The sequence below is a fragment of the Tamandua tetradactyla genome, chromosome 2 (assembly GCF_023851605.1).
Source record: "Tamandua tetradactyla isolate mTamTet1 chromosome 2, mTamTet1.pri, whole genome shotgun sequence".
Classification (NCBI taxonomy): domain Eukaryota; kingdom Metazoa; phylum Chordata; class Mammalia; order Pilosa; family Myrmecophagidae; genus Tamandua; species Tamandua tetradactyla.
The window spans coordinates 214,395,484-214,416,719 of record NC_135328.1 but is presented as its reverse complement, the minus strand read 5'-3'; the positions used below and the strand labels follow the sequence as shown (position 1 = coordinate 214,416,719).

The 21,236-nt window shown below is 42.5% G+C and overlaps 1 protein-coding gene and 1 pseudogene across 5 annotated transcripts in view; one reads left to right on the top strand and one right to left on the bottom strand.

The window, feature by feature from the left end:
- Nucleotides 1-21,236, bottom strand: part of CIROZ (ciliated left-right organizer protein containing ZP-N domains) — a 66,315-nt gene that overhangs the window by 25,752 nt on the left and 19,327 nt on the right. The window lies entirely within an intron of this gene.
- On the top strand, nt 6,939-8,041 carry LOC143658663 (ribosome biogenesis protein BRX1 homolog pseudogene; annotated as a pseudogene).

Here is a 21,236-nt window from a genome sequence, read left to right as displayed (position 1 = left end):
GTTTTGCTGCCCACTTCTGTGGCCCAGATGTGGCGGACCCTGAATACGTCCATCCCGGGCTTGGGGCAGATGTGACACTGCATCCTCCAGTGCTGAGACGCCTCGGTGAGCAGCCAGGAGAAGGGCTAGGACGGCACAGCAGCGGGAAGGGGCCCAGGCCTGCGGCTCCCCAGCCCGCCCCCACTTGGCTTCTCCATAGCCCCGTTGTCTTCCCCTTTCCCCAGACAAAAGCCCTGCAGTGAACCCAGTCAAGCCTCCCAGGGAAGGCAGCAGACAACCAGCTATTGTTGACATTCAAGTTGGCCCTTGGAGGCTTCCCTTTCCAGGACCTTTTTCAAACTATTTCTTTAAAAGTGAGTCTTGGTTGGAGGCGGGAGGCAGCACTTCTGTTGCTAAGGAAAATGAGGTTTTTCTCCTTAGCAAGTTCAAGAGCTTGTGACCAGGGCCTCTGGCATCTGAAAACTCCCTGAAATCAAACATCTCCTGGTCAACTTGAACCCTGATTTGTTTAAAGGACTCCTAGAAAAGAAACAAGAAATGCTCCTTTTGGTCCTTGGGCTCTGTAAGTCTTCCAAGAGCCAGACCCATCAGTCTCACTCATTTAGCCCCTCTTCCCTCCTAGATTTGAGGTTTCCGGATTCTCATGGAAAGTATTTGGCTTCTGCTCCATGGGGCATGGGGGGCCCTGGCAGTCCACTCTCCTCTCTCTTTTCGGTGGACCAGACCACTTACCAGATCACTGCCCAGAATCCCCATGGCCTTGGGCTCCGCAGCATTCTCTGCTCCTGGGAAGAATTTATCCCAAAGCAGATCCAACAGCATAAATGAAAGGTCAGCCTCCTACCTTCCCCTCCAGTGCAGTCTCCCGAGTCACCCTGGTGCCAGAAAGCACAAGTAGGTGTCAGCTCTTCTCCATTCCCCACCCCCCACCCCCGTGGCACCCTCCCTTGGTGAATTGCCCCCCATTGGCCAAACAAGGGTCAGGCTGGGTTCTGGGGCCGCAAAGCTCAGCACTGGAGAGGCCGTGTGGGGCTGAAGAAAGGACAGACGCTGGGAAACCCACTTTCACTCAGGAGCACTCATGCTCTCTTGGCTGGAGTTCCCAGAAACCTACTGTGCCCCCCTTCTCCAGGCAGAGTCCAAAGGAAGTGAGAGCAGCCGGGACAGCGCGTGGGTGGGTGAACCTGCCAGGGAACCCACAGAGAATTTCTCAGTGAACCAGCCGAGGGGAAACATCACCAACAGAGGGAAACAGCGACTTTTTAGGCTCCCCTCCCCAACAGTGACTTTTTAGGGCCCACCCCCAGCCCCCTCCCCGGCTGCTGTGCGGAAAGGGCCTGAGGGGGTGAGAGCAGAAGCAGGGAAGAGTCTATTTATACCATCTAGGGACGGGGTATATCGCCCCACGGGTGCCCCGGCCCTTCCTGCCCCTCCCCCAGCCTACCTTTCCACGCGTGCGCATGCGCTCCCCCCCACCTAATTCCCACGGGTCCCCGGGCTCTTCCCGCCCCTCCCCCAGCCTACCTTTCCACGAGTGCGCATGCGCTCCCCCTACCTAATTCTTACCCTCCCTGCGAGGCTCGGCTTGAGTGACTTTTCTCCAAGCTCCCCAGGGCAATCACTGTGCTCCTGTATCTCCTCTTTAGATACTCTCCAGGTATTGTATGGTCAAGTGCCACAACGCAAGGGATTTCAAGAGCAGAGAATGACAAGAACGATGTAGCCACTAGAAGCAGGGAGTCCCCCAGCCAGCGACCATTGGAGATGAAGAAGGAAAACGCCTCTGGGGGCGCTTCATGAAGCAAGCGGCCTGCAGAGGAAGTTAGGAGTCGCAGCTGTGTTCGCCACGTGCCTTTCCAGTTGAGAGAGAGACCCTGAACTTCATCACCCTTCTTGAACCATCTTTCCCTGGATGCCTTAGACTGGACATTTCTATAGACTTGTTTTAATTTAGACAATTTCACAGCCTTAGACCTGGAAACTAGCACCTTATTAAATTTCCCTTTTTAAAAGCCAAAAAAAGAAAAAAAAAAAAAAAAAGAGTGGAACGGGAGCCAGATCAGAAGTCAGGAGACTCATCTGGGCCAGTCCTGCCACTCACTGGGAAGGGTGGGCTTTCATTTCCACACCGGCACAGCGAGGACTTAGGACCAGATGGGCTGCTAGTGCTCCTTCCAAGTGAAAAACACACACATCTCGATTCTGTTTCATCTTTTATGGAGGGGAGCCTCTTTCCCTCCAAAGAGTTGCCATCATTGAAAGTCAAGGAACTTCAAATTCCCAGCAGAGTGTTGGCAAACAGTAGCTCTCAATAATGTTTGTTGAAATAAAGGAGCAACAGGGCGAGGGGTCTCTAGAAGCAGCAGGGAGTATACTTAATTCTGTGCAGGACAGTAGACATGCGTTCATTCACTCCTCAGATGTTCATCAAGCACCTACTATGTGCCAGGCCCTGTGGTAGTGCTAAGGACACTGCAGTGAACAAGCCCTGGCCCTGTCCTCATGGAGGTGACATTCCAGTGTGGGAGGAGGGGAAGGAGCAAACATGTAGTGCAAAAATCAGTAAAGTATGCAATATTGCTGGTCATTTGGCCCTGACACTTACTGAACACCTACTATGTGCCAGGAGCTGCCCCAGGGGGAACAAGTCCATTTCTTGTTCCCCCTGGGGCACCATTTTGCTTCACCCACAAAGAGCAAGCAACATGGTGGCAGGATTAAAAGGTCAGGAATACACTTCTTCACTCCATTCTTAGAATCCAATTAATTGTGCTAACCATTCTTGAATCACTTATTTTTTATTATTGAACTAGAAGAAAATGATCCCAGCTACATCAAAATTGGAGACTCTTGGGACAACGTCCTTTATTGATTGGATCTCTTCCCCCACTTCCCCAAAGTTTATTCTAAAAATTTTCCTTCAGTAAAGTTAGATTACAGTAAACACTCATATACCCAGCCCCAGATTCTATCTAGATTGTTACTCTAATGCTACACTAGTTTTAGATTATTTCTCTTTTTCATTTATCCCTCTGTTGATCAACTTTTACCTTAATCCCACTTTTCTCTGGGTCTATCACAAATCACCTGAGAAGACGTGAAGTAGACTCTGGGACCCAGTGTGGAGTGTGGTTGTGTGTATGGAGAGGAGACCCTCAGCTTATGGGGCAGAAGCAAACAAAAGCAGAACACACAGCTGGTTAAACCTTCCTGGGACTCTCCAGGAGGGCTGAAAGGGGGCCTGGAAGCCCTGGCTCTCCTCAGGAGGCCTCACACAAGAGTGCCAAGGCTTGTGCAAACATCCTTGGTATGTGACTCACTCCACCTGCAAGGACCATCCCTGAGCTCTTGCTTAAAGTTTCTAGAGATCAATGAAAGGGAGTGATAAGGGGTATAGAAAAAAAATAGGGGGAACAAAGGTTAAAATACATTGGGTAGATGGAAATACTAGTGGTCAATGAGAGGGTATGGTATGTATGAGTTTTTTCTGGAGTGATGCAAATGCTCTAAAAAATGATCATGGTGATGAATACACTACTATGTGATGATATTGTGAGCCACTGATTGAACACCATATATGGAATGTTTGTATGTTGTTTTGACTTGTCAATAAAAATAATAAAAAAGAAGAGAAGACAACAGGAATTGACATCAAGGTTTCCTACTGTATTTTGACAGTCTAAACCCATTTTTCCCATACACACACACAGACACACACCCACACACCCACACACCCACCCTTAATCACACCCACCCCTAAATACACATTCCCCAACATACGCAGTAGGCGCTCTCACAAAAACCTGCGTCATTTGGGCTCTTTCCAGTTGTGCTCAAATTTCATCCCTCCTGTTAGGAAAATAACATTTTCAAAGTTGCTTTGATTCAACAGGTTGGAAGCCCTGGAGGTTGGACCCTGCACCCTTTGATTTTATTAACACCCTCTTGTCTTGCAAATGAGAAACTGCAAAAGCCCCTCTTTAAACTGGGGACTCTTGGACCCACCAAGCCGGTTTTTCAAAAGCAGATATTACTGACCTGCTTTCTGGTTTTCCACATATATGCCCATTGCCAAGCTTCCAAGGCCTTTTATTTATTTATTTCACATGGGCAGGCCCTGGGACTCAAGCCCGGGTCTCCGGCACGGAAGGTGAGAACTCTGCCGCTGCGCCACCATTGCCCACCCTTCCGAGGCATTTTAAATATGTCCATCTCTGTGACACGTGGGCACCACTTTGCTGGAGGATCACCGTGCTTGCTGAATGTCCACTTGATTAAGTCAGTTTCATAACACACAAAGCAACCAGACACTTCTTTGTCTGGGGAGCAGGAAATGAGAGGTCAGTGAGTGGTGATAAATATCTTCTTTGCTCTATTGGAGGAAGCAATTTAATCCATTCTGGGAAGGAAGTTCCTTCTCCTGGAACAAATCAAGAACCATCCTAGGGCTATGAGGAGGGAACCCGTTTTTCTACTAATAAGAACGATCAAGGACTGAGTGCCTCTGATTCAGGCTTCTCATCTGGGGCCTACCGTCCCTTTCATGTATAGAATCCAGGGGTTCCTTGAACTTGGATGGGGGAAAAATTACATCTTTCTTTTCACTCCTTTCTAACTGAAATTTAGCATCTGCTTCCTTACGAAGGTAGGCAACAAGCTTCATTGTGACTTTGCCCCAAGAAGGAGATACAGGTATTTTCACATCGCATGATGGATTTGACAAAGATCTCCAAATATCCTTTACATTAATCACTGTTTTTAAATTAAGGTAGTGAATCTCCCTGATGGTATTTAATTCCCAGTAAAGAACACCTGAGTTACTATATCACAAAGTGGTTTGATGCTTTGATATAATTAGTTTCCTTTGTATTCCCACGTATTTAATCATATGCATTTAAAATATTGTTCTAGTGAATAAAAAAGTATTTGCAAAGTCCCCTTCGGGGAGTGGTGAGAACAGGGGAAAATTCAACTTCCCCAAGTTGAATTCTTGATATTCTTACAAGCAGTGCAGACAACCAAAGCTATGGGCTGAGCCCCCAGTCCTCGGGTTTGTTCATATGAAACTTAACCCCACAAAGGATAGGTCAAGCCTACTTAAAATTAGGCAGAAGAGTCACTCCCAAGAGAACCTCTTTTGTTGCTCAGATGTGGCCTCTCTCTCCAGCCAACACAACAAGCAAACTCACCACCCTCCCCCTGTCTACGTGGGACATGACTCCCAGGGGTGTGGATCTTCTTGGCAACGTGGAACAGAAATCCCAGAATGAGCTGAGACTCAGCATCAAGGGATTGAGAAAAACTTCTCGACCAAAAGGGGGAAGAGTGACATGAGACAAAGTGTCAATGGCTGAGAGATTCCAAACAGAGTCGAGAGGTTATCCTGGAGGTTATTCTTACATATCAAGTAGATACCTTGTTAGTCAAGATGTAGTGGAGAGGCTGGAGGGAACTGCCTGAAAATGTGGAGCTGTGTTCAAGTAGCCATGTTTCTTGAAGATGATTGTGTAATGATAAAGCTTTCACAGTGCGACTGTGTGACTGTGAAAACCTTGTGTCTGATGCTCCTTTTATCTACCTTGTCAACAGACGAGTAGAACATATGGAATAAAAATAAATAATAGGGGGAACAAATGTTAAAATAAATTTAGTTTGAAATGCTAGTGATCGATGAAAGGGAGGGGTTAGGGGTATGGTATGTATAAATTTTTTTTTTCTGTTTTCGTTTTATCTCTTTTTCTGAATAGATGCAAATGTTCCAAGAAACGATTATGATGATGAATATGCAACTATGTGATGATATTGTGAATTACTGATTATATATGTAGAATGGAATGATCAAAATAGGAATGCTTGCACTTGTTCGGTGTTTTTTGGTATTTAAATATATATATATATATAGTTGCGATTAGGAGTGCATCGCTTCACCGGACTGCCAAAAGGGTGTGCGTCCTACACAAAAGGGGAAGGAGCCCTGTGAGATGACAGCACTTTCTCCTGGGTGCTGATGTGGCTCATCATGGTAGCTGAAGTTGCCTGAGAACCTCCTGTGTGCCAAGCGCTTTGCCTCTCCCACAAGTCTAGGAGGCAGGTACCATTATCATTCCATTACCCAGAGGAGGGAATAGAGGCCCAGAGCAGTTAGTGATGTGCCAAGGTTATGTGGCAGGTGAGTGGCTCGAACTTTGACCCTGGTTGGTCTGGGTTAAGCACATCACGGCAAGATCTGTGTCCCCCTCCTAGAAGATGAGCCTCCCTTTGCAATAAAGGAGGAGGGCTTCTAACGTCTGCAAATGTCTTTGCTAAAATTTTTTTTCCCACCTTGTTTAGAAAATATACCGACTTGATTTCAAGAAGCAACTTAAGGTAAAGAGTGAAGAGCCCAGACTAGGAATATTCAAACTCGATAGAGATCAGAGAAATTCAAATTAAAGCGGCAGCATGAGATTTTACACTCATCAGAATGGCAAAACATTAGGAAGGTGAAAATGAGAAAGGCGGAGTGTTGGCAAAGCTGTGCTGAGAGGCAGAAAGGCAACAAGTTTAAGAGCCCAGATGTGGTAATCGGTCTGAACTTGAGTTCAAACCCACCCTGGCATTTCTGGGCCGGTTTGCTCATTTGGAAAATGGTGACACTATTATCAATGTCATAAGATTGTGAGGGTTCAAACAGCTATTTCCATAAAGTGCGGGGAACGGTCTCTGAGTCTCGTAAGGCCACATGAATACAAACAGTGCTGGCAATCGAAGGCTCTGAGAGGGCAAGAAATTTTCTTTGCTTCTTTGCTGTATCACCAGTAAGTCGTTGTGTTAGTCAGGGTTCTTTAGAGAAACAGAACCAACAGGAGAGATCTGTAAATATGAGATTTATAAAAATGTCTCACGCTACTGTGGAGAGTACAAAATCCATTAGGTAGGCGGCAAGGCTGGCAAGTCCAATGACAGCCGTCAATGAACTCCACAAGGGAGGCTGGCTGGCTGTAGAAGTGAAAATTTTCCCCTCTTCCTTAAAAGTCTTCATCTGGAGGCAAGATGGTGTGGTCAAGAGAAAATGGCGTGGTGGGGTGGCTGATCCCAAGCTACCAGATGTGGCAGAGGAGGTGGAGGATGAAGAGAGAGACCGTATCCTAGGTCCTGTTTGCAAGAGCAAGTGGAAAAATAAGGAACGGATTCTCATCTTTTCTTTCAGAGGAATAAATTTCAGAACAAGACATTGAATGCAAGACTTAAGAATGCTGATGCCTCATTCTAAACCAGATACTAAAATGGATCGTAAAGATAAATTATTTGTTATTAATGAGGTCTGTGAAATGAAAAACTGTAATAAATGTATTTATTTTGAAGCCCAGAGAAAGCAAGATCTCTATATGTGGCTTTCAAACTCACCTCATGGGCCATCTGCTAAATTTCTTGTTCAAAATATTCATACCTTAGCTGAACTAAAGCTGACTGGAAACTGTTTGAAAGGCTCTCGGCCTCTTTTGTCTTTTGACCCTGTTTTTGATGAATTACCACATTATTCTTTGTTAAAAGAACCCTTAATTCAGATTTTTTGTACACCACGGTATCATCCCAAAACCCAACCATTTGTGGACCACGTGTTTACTTTCACCATTTTGGATAATAGAATATGGTTTCGGAACTTTCAGATTATAGAAGATGCTGCTCTGATAGAAATAGGACCTCATTGTCTTAAATCTCATAAAGATATTCCAGGGAAGTTTTGGAGGACCAACTTTATATGAAAATCCTCATTACCAGTCACTAAACACGCATCGGCGTGGAGTGAGATCCATCACAGCTGCAAAATATCAAGAGAAACAAGGGAAAGATGTGCAGAAACCGAGAAAGAAAGAACCAAAGACTATTCTTCCACATGACCCCACTGAAGATGTTTTTGCTATACCAGCTGAGGAAAAACCCATAGAAATACAGTGGGTGAAGCCAGAGCCCAAAGTCAATTTGAAAGCAAGGAAAAAAAAGGATATACAAAAGACAAAGAAAGTTGAACCAGAAAATGAACAAGTGGAATGCAAAATGAATCAATGGATAAATGATTTGTTTTTCAGTTATTTTATATTTATTTTGTATTCAATGTGTAAATACTTTCATTATCTAGAACTGTCTTATAGCTAATTGATGTGGCATTTAAAAGAAAGAAAAAGTAAACACCAAGGATTTCTTGTGGTTTTAGTGGTACCTATGTTTTTCTAAATAAAACATCCCTAAAACTCATCGGTTTGTCTTTCAGAGCTTGTTTGGTATTAAAATTTTAGCACACTTGAAAAAAAAAAGTCTTCATCTGGTTGGATCAACTCCAGCTGATTGGATTCTCTCAGTGTGGAAGACAGACCCTTAGTTGCTCTTAGATGTAACCAGCCACAGAAGCAGTCAACTGACTGAAGATTTAGTAAACCAGTCCTCTGGCTTATCAACCAGTTATGAACTATTCTTGCAGTAATGGTTAGGCCAGTGCTTGCCTGATGAGACAACTGGGCTCCATCACTTGGCCAAGTTGACCCTTGAACCCACTCATCACAGTGCTCAATTAATACTTGTTGAATAAAATGAATGCATGAATGAATGGTATGGAGAGAAGGGGATACCTCAGCACTGCTTGATGAAGCATCATATAGTACAGATCGTTTGGAGAACATCTGGACAGAGGGTAGGGAAATTGAGTCTGCTGTGTGTATCCACCCCTGAGCCAGCTAGCTGTCTTGCACATCATATATCCCAGAGAAATTCTCCCTCTGGTTTACAAGGGGTAAGCTGGGGACAAACCAGGAGTCCCCCATCAGGGAAGTGAATGTGGTAGAGTCACACTATAGAAAATTCTGCAGCAGTTAGAAGCAATCATCTAGACCAGGGGTGGCAAACTTTTTCTGTAAGAGCCAAATGGTAAAATTTTAGGATTCACCAGACTTGCCGTCTCTATTGCAATTATTCCTCTCTAAGCAGCCATAGATGATACTTAAACAAATGAGCATGACCGTGAACCAATAAAACTTGATTTATGGACACTGAAATTTGAATTCCATGGAATTTTCATGTATCACAAAATATTCTTTTCACTTATTTCCAACCATTTAAAAATATGAAAATCATTCTTAGCCTGCAAAACATTCAAAAACTGACTGCAGCCAAGATTTTGCTCATGAGCCTCAATTTGTCGAACCCTGTTCGAGACATACATCTATGACATGGACAAACCCTATAAACACTGTGAATGAGACCAGTGATCTCAGGCATGAGGAGAGTTAAAGCTAGATGACCATACATCCCAGGTTTAGGGACAGATTGGTATAGCCCAAGTTGTCCCAGCATATCCATTAACAGCCTCTTTCATTTTTAAAAGTTCCAGATTGGAAGATGTATTATATACCCCCTTCCCGGTTAAATTGTTTATACTATTTATATAATTGAAAAACATATTCCATAATGGTGGAGTTATACAGAGAAAGTAGGGTTTAACAAATGAGTAGTATTGCTGAATCATTATATTGATATTTCTTTTAGTCTCCAGTATCTTAGAGCAGCTAGAAGTAAAACCTAAAATTGTGGAATTGTAACCCATACCAAACTCTGAAATCTTTTCCATAACTAATTGTTGTGCTGTGCTTTGAGACGTACTGCTTTTTTGTATATTTTTTATTTTTTTCTAAAAAGAAAAAAAAGTCGATTGTGATGATAAAAAAAAATATTTATTTCTTCTAGCTTCCAGTGTTCTGGAGCAGCTAGAAGGAAAAATCTGAGATGATGATATGGTAGCCTATGACAAACTCTGAGTTATGTTCTGTAGCTACTTGTTGAAGCGTATTCTTCAGTGGCTGAGAGATTTCAAAAAGAGTTGAGAGGTTATCCTGGAGGTTATTCTTATGCATTACATGATATCCCTTTTCAGTTTTTAGTGTGTTAGAATAGCTAGAAGGGAACACCTGAAACTGTTGAACTATAGTCAAGTAGCTTTGATTTTTCAAGATGATTATATAACTATATAATTTTTACAGTGTGACCTTGTGATTGTGAAAACCTTGTAGCTAACATTCCCTTTATTCAGGGTATGGACAGATGAGTAAAAAAATAAAGACCAAAGATAAATAAATAAATAATAGGGGCAAGTAAGGGGTAAAAAATATTGGATAGATTGCAATACTAGTGCTTAATGAGAGGAAGGGGTAAGGGGTATGGGGTGCATGGGTTTTTCTTTATTCTCTTTATTTCTTTTTCTGGAGTGATGTAATGTTCTAAAAATGATCATGGTGATGAATACACAACTATGTGATGACATTGTGAGCCACTGACTACATACTTCAGATGGAATGTATGTGCGTGAAAATATTTCAACAAAAAATTTTTTTTTAAGTAAAAAGACAAGTGTTCTAGTTTGCTAGCTGCCGGAATGCAACACACCAGAGACGGATTGGCTTTTAATAAAAGGGGGATTTAGTTTGTTGGTTCTTCAGAGGAAAGGCAGCTAACTTTCCACTGAGGTTCTTTCTTATGTGGAAGGCACAGGATGGTCTCTGCTGGTCTTCTCTCCAGGCCCCTGGGTTCCAACAACTTTCCCCGGGGTGACTTCTTTCTGCATCTCCAAAGGCCTGGGCTGAGCTGCAAGTGCTGAGATGAGGAATGCTGAGCTGCTTAGCAGTGCTACATTGCAATCTCTCATTTAAGCACCAGTCAATTAAGTCAAACGTCACTCATTACAGCAGACACGCCTCCTAGCTGACTGCAGATGTAATTGGCAACAGATGAGGTTCACATACCGTTGGCTTATGTCCGCAGCAACAAGACTAGGTATGCTCACCTGGCCAAGTTGACAACTGAATCTAACTAACACAACAACCAATGAATGGGAGAAAATAGTTGCAAACTATATATCTGATAAGGATTTAATATCCAGAATATAAAAAGAGCTCCTACAGGTGGGCCATGGTGGCTTAGCAGGCAGAGTTCTCGCCTGCCATGCCAGAGACCTGGGTTCGATTCCCGGTGCCTACCCATGCAAAACAATAAAGAGCTCCTATGGCTCAATAACAAAAAAGACAAATAATCCAATTAATAAATGGGTCAAAGAGTTGAATAGAAATTTCTCCAAAGAAGATACACAAGTGGCCAATGGGCACATGAAAAACTGCTCAAAATTATTAGCCATTGGGGAAATGCAGAACAAAACCAAGAGATGCTACCTCATACCCACTAGAATGGCTTTAAAAAATGGAAAATAACAAGCGCTGGTGGAGGAGAAATAAAAACCCTCATGGGCTGTTGGTGGGGATGTAAAATGGTGCAGCCACTGTGGAAAACAGTTTGGCGGCTTCTCAAAAAATTATACGTAGAAGTACCATATGACCTGGCAATCCTACTCCTAGGTTATATATTCAAAAGAATTGCAAGCAGAGACTAGAACAGGTATTTGCACACCAGTGTTCATAACAGCATTATTCACGATAGCCGAAAAATGAAAGCAAGCCAAATGTTCATCAGCAAATGAATGGATAAACAAAATGTAGTCTATAAATATATTGGAATATTACTCAGCCATAAAAAAGAATGAAGTTCTAAAACATGCTACAACATGGATGAACCTTGAAGGTATCGTGATAAGTGAAATAATTCAGATACAAAAGAAGAGATTGTATGAGTTCACTTATATGAAATAACTAGAATATGCAAATTCATAGAGACAGAAAACAGAATGAGAATATCAGGAGCACAGGAAAGGGGAATGGGGCACGAACGCATAGTGGGTGCAAAGTCTCTGTTTGGAGGGGTGCAAAGGTTCTGGGAATGGATGGTAGTGATGGGAACACAACATTGCAAATGTGATTAATGCCACTTAATTGCACAGTTGGGAGTAGTCGAGATGGAAAATTTTGTGTTGTGTACGTCACCACAATTTAAAAAGAGAGAGAGAGAGAGATAAGAGACCATAACAACTAAATGCAACATATGATCCTAGACTGGATCTAATAATGGAGGAGAAAATGCCTAAAAGGACATTGTTAGGACAACTGGAAAAAAAAAAAGAGGAATATGGACTGTAAACTTTACATCAACATTAAATTTCTTGAACTCGATAATCACATTTAATGTGGTTACATAAGTGAATATCACTGTTCTTAGAAGATACAAATGGAAGTGGTAAGTGGTGTGGTGGTTTGGAGTTATGTAGCAAAAAAAAAAAGTGTTCTTAATCTTAATTCATTCCTGCAAATAGGACCTTTTGATGAGATTACCTCAGCCCAGGTGTGGCCAGAATGAATAATGAATCATGGCCCTATAGAGAAGGTCGCAGAGAGAGATACCCTTTCTGGAGGCTTGAGGTCAGAAGCATTCTGGAATGCAGAAGAGTAGGGAGAAGAAGCCACCACGCACACTGCTGCAGGAAGGAAGAGCCAAGGGTTCCCCAAAACACTGGCAGCCAGCCCCAGAAACCCACAGTCTTCAGGAAGAAAGCATCGCCTTGCTCACACCTCGATTTTTAACTTCTAGCCTCAAAACCATGAGCCAACAAATTCCTGTTGTTTAAGCCACCCCACTGTGCGATATTTGTTTTAGCAGCAAGGAAACTGAAAACAGTAGTAAAGGAACATGACGTATGCAATCTACTCACAAATGTTTAGAAGATAGGCAGATAGATGATTATAGATAACTTGATAGCTAGAATGATAAAACAAATGTGTCAAAACGTTAAAAGTTGATAAACTGGGGTATCTGGATGGGGTTACATTAGAGTTCTCTGTCTTATTTATGCAGTAAAATTATTTCAAAATAAAAAGTTAAAAACAAAAAAAGAAGTGGTAAGAGATGAGGCTAAAAAAGGTAACTATATTCAATCTAACTATATTCAATTTGAAGAGTTACTCGTGCTAAAAAAAATGGAAAATAGCAAGTGTTGGCGCAGATGCAGAGAAACTGGAACCTTCTTACATTGTTGATGGGAATGTAAAATGGTGCAGCCACTGTGGAAAATAGCTTGGCAGTTTGGTGGTTCTTCAAAAAGTGAAGCATAGGCAAAGGATAGGTCAAGCCTATTTAAAATTAGGCCTAAGAGTCACTCCCAAGAGAACCTCTTTTGTTGCTCAGATGTGGCCTCTCTCTCCAGCCAACAGAACAAGCAAACTCATCACCCTCCCCTGTCTACATGGGATATAACTCCCAGGGATGTGGACCTTCCTGGCAATGTGGGACAGAAATCCTGGAATGAGCTGAGACTCAGCATCAAGGGATTGAGAAAACCTTGTCGACCAAAAGGGGGAAGAGCAAAATGAGACAAAATAAGTGTTAATGACTGAGAGATTCCAAACAGAGTCGAGAGGCTATCCTGGAACTTATTCTTACACATTAAATAGATATCACCTTGTTAGTCAAGATGTAGTGGAGAGGCTGGAGGGAACTGCCTGAAAATTTGGAGCTGTGTTCCAGTAGCCATGTTTCTTAAAGATGATTGTATAATGATATAGCGTTCACAATATGACTGTGTGATTGTGAAAACCTTGTGTCTGATGCTCCTTTTATCTCCCTTATCAACAGACGAGTAAAACATATGGAATAAAGATGAATAATAGGGGGAACAAATGTTAAAATAAATTTAGAGTGAAATGCTGGTGATTGGTGAGGAAGAGGGGTGGGGGGTATGGTATGTATGAATTTTTTTCTGTCTTTTTATTTCTTTTTCTGAATAGATGCAAATGTTCCAAGAAATGATCATGATGATGAATATGCAACTATGTGATGATATTGTGAATTACTGATTATATATGTAGAACAGAATGATAAAAAATTACGAATGTTTGTGTTTGGTGTTTTTTTTGGTATTTCAAAAAAATTTTTTAATTAATAAAAAAAGTTAAGCATAGAGTTATCATATGATCCAACAATTCCACTTCTAGACATATACCCCAAAGAACTGAAAACAGGGACTCAAACAGTAATTTGTACACAATAGCCAAAAGGTGGATGCAAGCCAAATGCCCATCAAGAGGTGAATGGAAAAACAACATGCGGTATATATACATACATGGAATATAATTCAGCTATAAAAAGAAATGAGGTTCTGATACATGGGACAACACGGATGAACCCTGAAGACATCATGTTACATGAAATAGACCAGATTACAAAAGGACAGATAGTGTGTGATTCCACTTATACGAAATATCTAGACCAAACAAATTCATAGAGATGGGAAGTAGATTAAAGGTCGTAAGGGGCTGGGGGAGGGGGGAGTGAGAAGTTATTACTTAATGGATACAGAATTTCTGTGTGGGGTGATAAAAAATTTTGATAGTGAATGGCGGCAATGCAAGTACGACATGTGATGTGTACATCTAAAAAATGGTTAAAATGGGAAATTTGGTGTTTTATATATAGATCTACATAAGTACACGTTACCACAATATTTTTTTTCTTTAAATCCCCTAGTTTAACTCCTCGATATCTCTAATAGGGTCAGGAATATTCTTTTTGTAAAGGGCCAGAGAGTAACTCTTTCAGGATTGTACCACACAGTCTCTGCCGCCAGCTCGGCCAATGCAGCGGGAAAGCAACCAGAGGCAGCACGTAAATGAAGGAGCGCGGCTGGGCTTCCGTAAAACTTGATTTACAGACACTGAAATTTAAATTTCATATAATTTCCATGTGCCACAAAAGTATGGCTTTTCCCAAATTTTTCTCCAACCATTAAAAAATGTAAAAAGCATTCTTAGCTTGCAGGTCATACCAAAACTGCCAACAGGCCGGATTTGGCCCACGGGCCACAGTCTGTTGACCTCTGGTCTGGAATAGCCTCTGGCACCATAGCAGATAAGTAAATGTCCGGTTCTGCTGAATACAGTGCAGATTTAAGGACAGGGGAGGGGAAAGGGGTAGGTATTGGGAGCAAGGGGGGAAAATAATGAAATAAAATAAGAGTGACCTTGCTGGCTGAGAAGATGGCGGACTCTGAACCCAGGAGGGTGATAAAATTCTGCTCCTAGGGCCAAAAAGAAAAAGTGAGTGAGTGTTCAGAAGCCAGACAGCCTGGATTTGAAATTCTCCTGCTGCCCTCACTATCTGGTGATTTTGGCAAGTTGAACCTCTGGAAGCAACAGTTTCCTTATAAATGGGACTAATAATAGTACCTACCTCATAGGGCTGTCGTGAGGATAAAATGAATCCATTCAGGTAAAGTGCTGAGAAGTGTCTGGCAGTTTTAGTAAATGGTCAATAAATGTTATAATGTGGTGGGTTTTTTCTACAGAGAATTGAGAGCAACTGGTCCCCAAGGGTTCTAAATAAGGTGATTGATTGGAGGTGGTTAAGAGCACAGGCTCCGGAGCCAAGAATCCCAGCTTTACTGCATACTAGCTGTGTGGCCTTGGCTGAGTTACTTGGCCTCTCTGTGTCTCAGTTTCCTCGGCAGGAAAATGGTAATAATAATAATAATACTTGCCTTGCAGGGTTGAGATACAAATTAAATTATTTAGAACAGAGCCTAGCACACAAATGCTCAGCTAAGTTACTGTTATCATCCCAGACCTACAGTTTCTGTCCAGGAGAAGTACAGTGAGTTCTGAACCCAATCCCCTGTGAGGTACTCCAACAGGTCTGAGAAGTTGGACTTGGATTTTGGGCAAACAGTCTGTGACTGCTCCAAGGACCAAACCAGCTACCTCACATCCAGGGACTGGCACAGTCAAACATTTAAGAACAACCCACATTTGCAAAAGGGTTGGGCGTTTCTAAGAAAGACCTCACAGTTCCAACACTGCCCGGCATCAGGTTTGGAAGGGGATAAGGGGGTGGTGATGCCCTTTGACTTGTCTCGTCTCTAGGCAGGGCTCTGGTTTCAAGATGGCGGATCAAAAACATTCCATCTTCTTCTTCTCTCAAAAACTACCCCCAAAGGGCAAGAGGAACCAGAAACAAGGGATGCCAGCTCCATCTTCAGGAAAACCAGGAGACAGTGATAACCCTGAGTCACAATTTAAGAAGAGGGAAAACTGAGAGAATGGTAACTGACTTGGCAGGAAGGAGGGAGTCACACTTAAAAGACCAAGAAAGTTCATGACCCCCAGAGGTGTGGACCTTCCTGGCAACGTGGGACAGAAATCCTAGAATGAGCTGGGATTCAGCATCAGGGAACTGAGAAAAGCTTCTCGACTGAAAAGGGGAAGAGAGAAATGAGTCAAAATAGTGTCAATGGCTGAGAGATTCCAAACCGAGTGGGGAGGTTATCCCGGAGGTTATTCTTACGCATTAAATAGATATCACTTTTTTAGTTAAGATGCAACAGAGAGGCTGGAGGGAACTGCCTGAAAATGTAGAGCTGTGTTCCAGCAGCCATGTTTCTTGAAGAACATTGTACAATGATACAGCTTTAGCAATGTGACTGTGTGATCGTGAAAACTTTGTGTCTCATGCTCTTTTTTATCTACCTTATCGACAGATGAGTAAAACAGATGGATTAAAAATAAATAAATGGGGCAACAAATATTAAAAAAAAAAAAGAAAGGGATACCCATATGAAACAAGCTGATCTCCCAGCAGACCCACAGAAAGGCTCAGGAATGGAAAGAACTAGGTGCTGAGGAAGGAGCCCTGAAGTCAGGGCCTAAATTGTGGGGCTTTCCAAAATAATTAATAACAGGGATTCAAACAGATATTTGTACGGAAATGTTCACAGCAGCACTGTTCACAGTTACCAAAAGATGGAATGTGGTGGCTGGAAGCTGTATGCCCTCCAAGAGGGTGTTCTTGACTCTAATCCATTTCTGGGGGTGGATTGTAAGAGGACCTTTCAGTGAGGCTATTTAAGTTAAGGGGTGACCTACCTTCGGGGTGGATCTTAGTCCTTTTTCTGGAGTCCTTTATAAAAGAATGAAATTCAGACAAAGAGAGAGAAAACCAGGGAAGCAAGAGAAGCAAAGAAACCCGGAAGCTGAGGGAGACCAGCGGATGCCGCCCTGTGCCTTGCCATGTGGCAGAGGAGTCGAGGGTCTCCAGCAGCTGCTCTTCAGGAAGAAAGCGTAGTCTTGAGGATGCCTTAATTTGGACATTTTCCCCAGCCTCAAAACTGCAAGCTTGTAAACTAATATATTCCCATTGTTTAAAGCCAACTCATTTTATGGTATCTGCTTTGAGCAGCTTAACAAATTCAAACATGGAAGCAACCCAAGTGTCCCTCAATCAAACAAAATGTGGCACATACGTACAATGGAAAATTATACAGCCATTAAAAGGGACTGGGGTTCTGGAACATGCTAGGACACGAATGAACCATAAACATGGATAAATCATGTTGAGTGAAATAAGTCATGCACAAAGGGACAAATAATGTAGGATCTCACTGATACAACTAGGAAAGCAAATCTATAAAGTGAGAAACCAGGATATTGATTACTACAGGTCAAGATGGGAGGCAGGGAATGGGGGGCGGTTAAAGCTTAAACGACACAGCGTTTCTATTTGGATTGATGGAAACATTTTGGTCATAGATGGTGGTGAGGGTAGCCCAATATTGTGGACATAATTGACAGCACTGAATTATAAATTTGAATGTGGTTAAAAGGGGACATTTTAAGTTATATATATTATTAGAATAAAAATTTTTAAATTATAGGATAATACAACAAAAACATTGAACCCTATTGTAAATGTTGGACTATAATTAACAGCACAATTAAAAAATATTCTTTCATGAATTGTAATGAATGTAGCAGAACAATGCAAAATGTTAATAACAGGTAGTATATGGGAACTCTGTATTTTATGCATGATTTTTCTGTAAACCTACAACTTCTATAATAAAAGAAAAAAGGCTAATTTTATGTCCTCTATATTTTAACACACACATATGCAAACCTTGGGGCTCACCTGAAAGTCTGTCCAAGGGGCAGTTGGATCCTGGGGCGCTACTTCCCAACACCAGCAGGGGAGTGGAGCTGATTCTCTCAAGAAACGGGGCCAGAACGGGGCCTGGAGGCACGGCAAGGTGCCGCAGGGAGGAAGGAGGAAATTCGGAAGGACTACGGGCAACACGCACAGGAGCTCTCTGCCCAATTCCAGACTCAGTGGCAAGGCGGGGAGCCTGGAAGACGGTTCTCTGAAGACATTGAACCACCTCAGGCTGGTCCCCTGAGGTGGCTTTGTTCAATGTCAGTTATGTTCCCCCGCATTCCCTGCCCAGTTCGGTGCCAGATTAGGCTTGACCACAGAGAACTTTGCATCAGAAATCAGAAGGCAGCAGGAGCCATTTTTCAAGTTCAGCTGACCCACTGGCTCCCTTTGCAGACAAGGGGCAACTTCTAGGGCTGCAACAACTTCAGCGCCCGGCAGGCGTCCTCCTCGGGGGTCGGGACCAGGGCAAAGCAAGGGAGCCACTTGCCCCTGGAGCAAAATACAAGGGAGCACCAAAACAGCTCAGTTATCAAGAAAAATAGTTTATTGGTGGTGGTGGGGAGGTGCATTGTTCAGGAATCAAACCTGGGTCTCCCAAGAGAAATAACATTTTAATGCAACACCTAAAAAAAAAAAATCAGTATGAAGGCAAAGAAATCCATGATCAACAATAGACACATTTCAAATAAAGTCAGGCTATTAATGTTTGTTTGTCTTATGACCCTACATTATTATTATTATTATTATTATTATTACCCATCAGGAACAGTGGTTTCCCACTGGTCTGTGGTTCCCATTCCTGCAGCGTCACCGCGTCCCCAGTTGAGTGGGTCTGTGAGGGTTGCCACGGCATGAAGAGATTGGGCAATACAGGCTTTATATATAGTCATATGGGCTTTTTTGTTTGTTTAAGGCAGCAGGGCATGGGCTGGGAATCAAATCTGGGTCTCCTACATGACAGACAAGCATTCTACCCTGTGTTTTTGGTAGTAGGGTTTTCAGTAACTGTTTCTACTTGATGCAAAATAAGGGAGGATATTTAGATAATCGTACAGAGGAATGCACATTTTTGCTTTGGCTCAAGCTCCAAGTAGACTCTGCATGGTACTGCTCCTCCTTCAGCTTCTTCAAATGTCAGGGCAAGTGCATGTTTTATTCCGCCGTGAAGGACTCCAGCTTATCCTTAGTCCCCTGCATTATAAAGATTGGAGGCAATGAGAGAAGTTGTATTAGTTTTCTAAACTGCATAGCAAATCACCACAAATGTAGCAGCTTAAAACAATACACATTTATTATCTGACAGTTTCTGTAGGTCAGAAATCTGGGCACAGCTAAACTGGGGTTCTCTACTCCAGAGTCTTGCCAGGATGCAGTCCAGGTGTCAGCCAGGCCTGTGGTCTCGTCAGAGACTAGACAGGGGAAAGATCGACTTCCAAGCTCCCTCAGGTTTTTGGCAGAATTTGTTTTCATGCCGTTGCAGAACTGAGGTCTTGGTTTCTCACTGGAAGCTGCAGCTTCTAAAGTTAAAGGCCACCTGCAATTGCTGCCACTTACTTCTCCAACATGGCCACTTACTTCACTGCAGCTTATGTCTTCGAGGCCGTATGAAGGAGAAGTTCTATCATGTCAGTTTGCAGATAGAGTAAGAATCTTATATATAAGAGATGTGATCCCAGGGGTGACCTTTGTTATAGAACACAATGTAATTGCAAGGGTGACATCCTATCACCTTTACATGTTCTATTGATTAGAAGTAAGTCATAGGTCTGGCCCACACTCAAGGGGAAGCAATCACACAAAGGCATGAACCCCAGGAGGTAAAGATCGCTGGAGGTCACCTGAAGGTCTTTCCTCCACAGATGCTTCCATTTGTCCATTTTTCTTTCTTGACGGTTGGCCATAATGACTTTGGGCCCAATATAAGATGAGAAGCAGCAGCCTTACTCCGACTCATCAAGCAAGGCTCACAATTGTGACAAATCTAATCCCTGTGATAAATCCCTTTTTCCATTTCACTCATAATGGCTCTGCTTCACTAATCAAACCCTCACGGAAACATCATTGCCTATTCTCCTTGTGCTCCTGAAGAAGCCCACTAATCTATAAGGCCCACAGAGTTTTCCAGCAACTTTTTGGTCTCTCACTTTTAGATATTCATGGAGTTCCAGGGATCAGTGGGCGTTTGAAGGTGAACCTTTAACATGAAAGACAAGACCAAGACAAACAAACAGAAAATAATTATTCTGATAATGCATACAAAATGTGGTATACTAGAAAACATCAAGGAAACTATCATTAATATCCTCAGAGAGTCCACAGAAACATTACTTCCATGAAATGACAGTTTGTATAATCAAGGAAAAATCAGAGAATGAGAAATAGCGTTTGAAAATTAAAAACATGGTTGCAAAAATTTAGAAAAATAGAAGGATTAAAGGTAAAGTTAGGGAAATTTCAAAGAAAATAGAACAAAAAGAAAAAGTTGGACAACAGAAGAAAAAGGATTTTTAATGAGTCACTGAAGGAGATTCAATAGCTAACTATTAGGAATTCCTGAAAGAGGGGTCCAAGAAAACAGTGGGAAGGTGTAAGGGTTAGATTCAGGAGTCGACTTGGCCAAGTGATGGTGCCCAGTTGTCTGGCCAGGCAAGCACTGGCCTAACCATTACTGCAAGGGTACTTCATGGCTGCTTGATAAAGCAGAAGGCTGGTGTATGAAATCATCAGTCAGTTGATTGCATCTGCGACGATTACATCTGGGATCAATTAAGGCTGTGTCTTTCACAATCCAATCAGTTGGGAGTTGATCCAATCAGTTGAAGACTTCTAAGGGAGAAGAGAGAATTTTCACTCCTTCTCCAGCCAGCCACCCTCTCCTGCGGGGTTCGTGGAGACCCTTCAGCAGAGTTGCCAGCCTCATAGCCCACCCTACAGATTTTGGACTCTTGTGTTCCCACGGTTGCGTGGGACACTTTTATAAATCTCATATTTACAGATCTCGCCTGTTGTTTCTGTTTCTTTAAAGACCCTGACTGATACAGGAGGAAATTACTAAAGAAACAATACAACAAACTTTCCCAGAGCTAAAGGGCCAGAATGAAAAGATCACCCTAAGTCCAGAACAACAAATGTAAAAAGATCTCCAGGAAGACAAAATCATCATCATCAATTTCTGAGCATAAGAGAGAAAATCACAGAAGTTTGCAGAGAGAAAACGCAGATCTTATGAATGTCCAAGAATACAATGGGACTTCTCAACAGCAGTAGTGAGAGCTAGAGGACAGCAGAGAAATATCTTCAGACGGCTGAGAAAAACTGATTTTCACCCTAAAATTCTATCCACAGCCAGA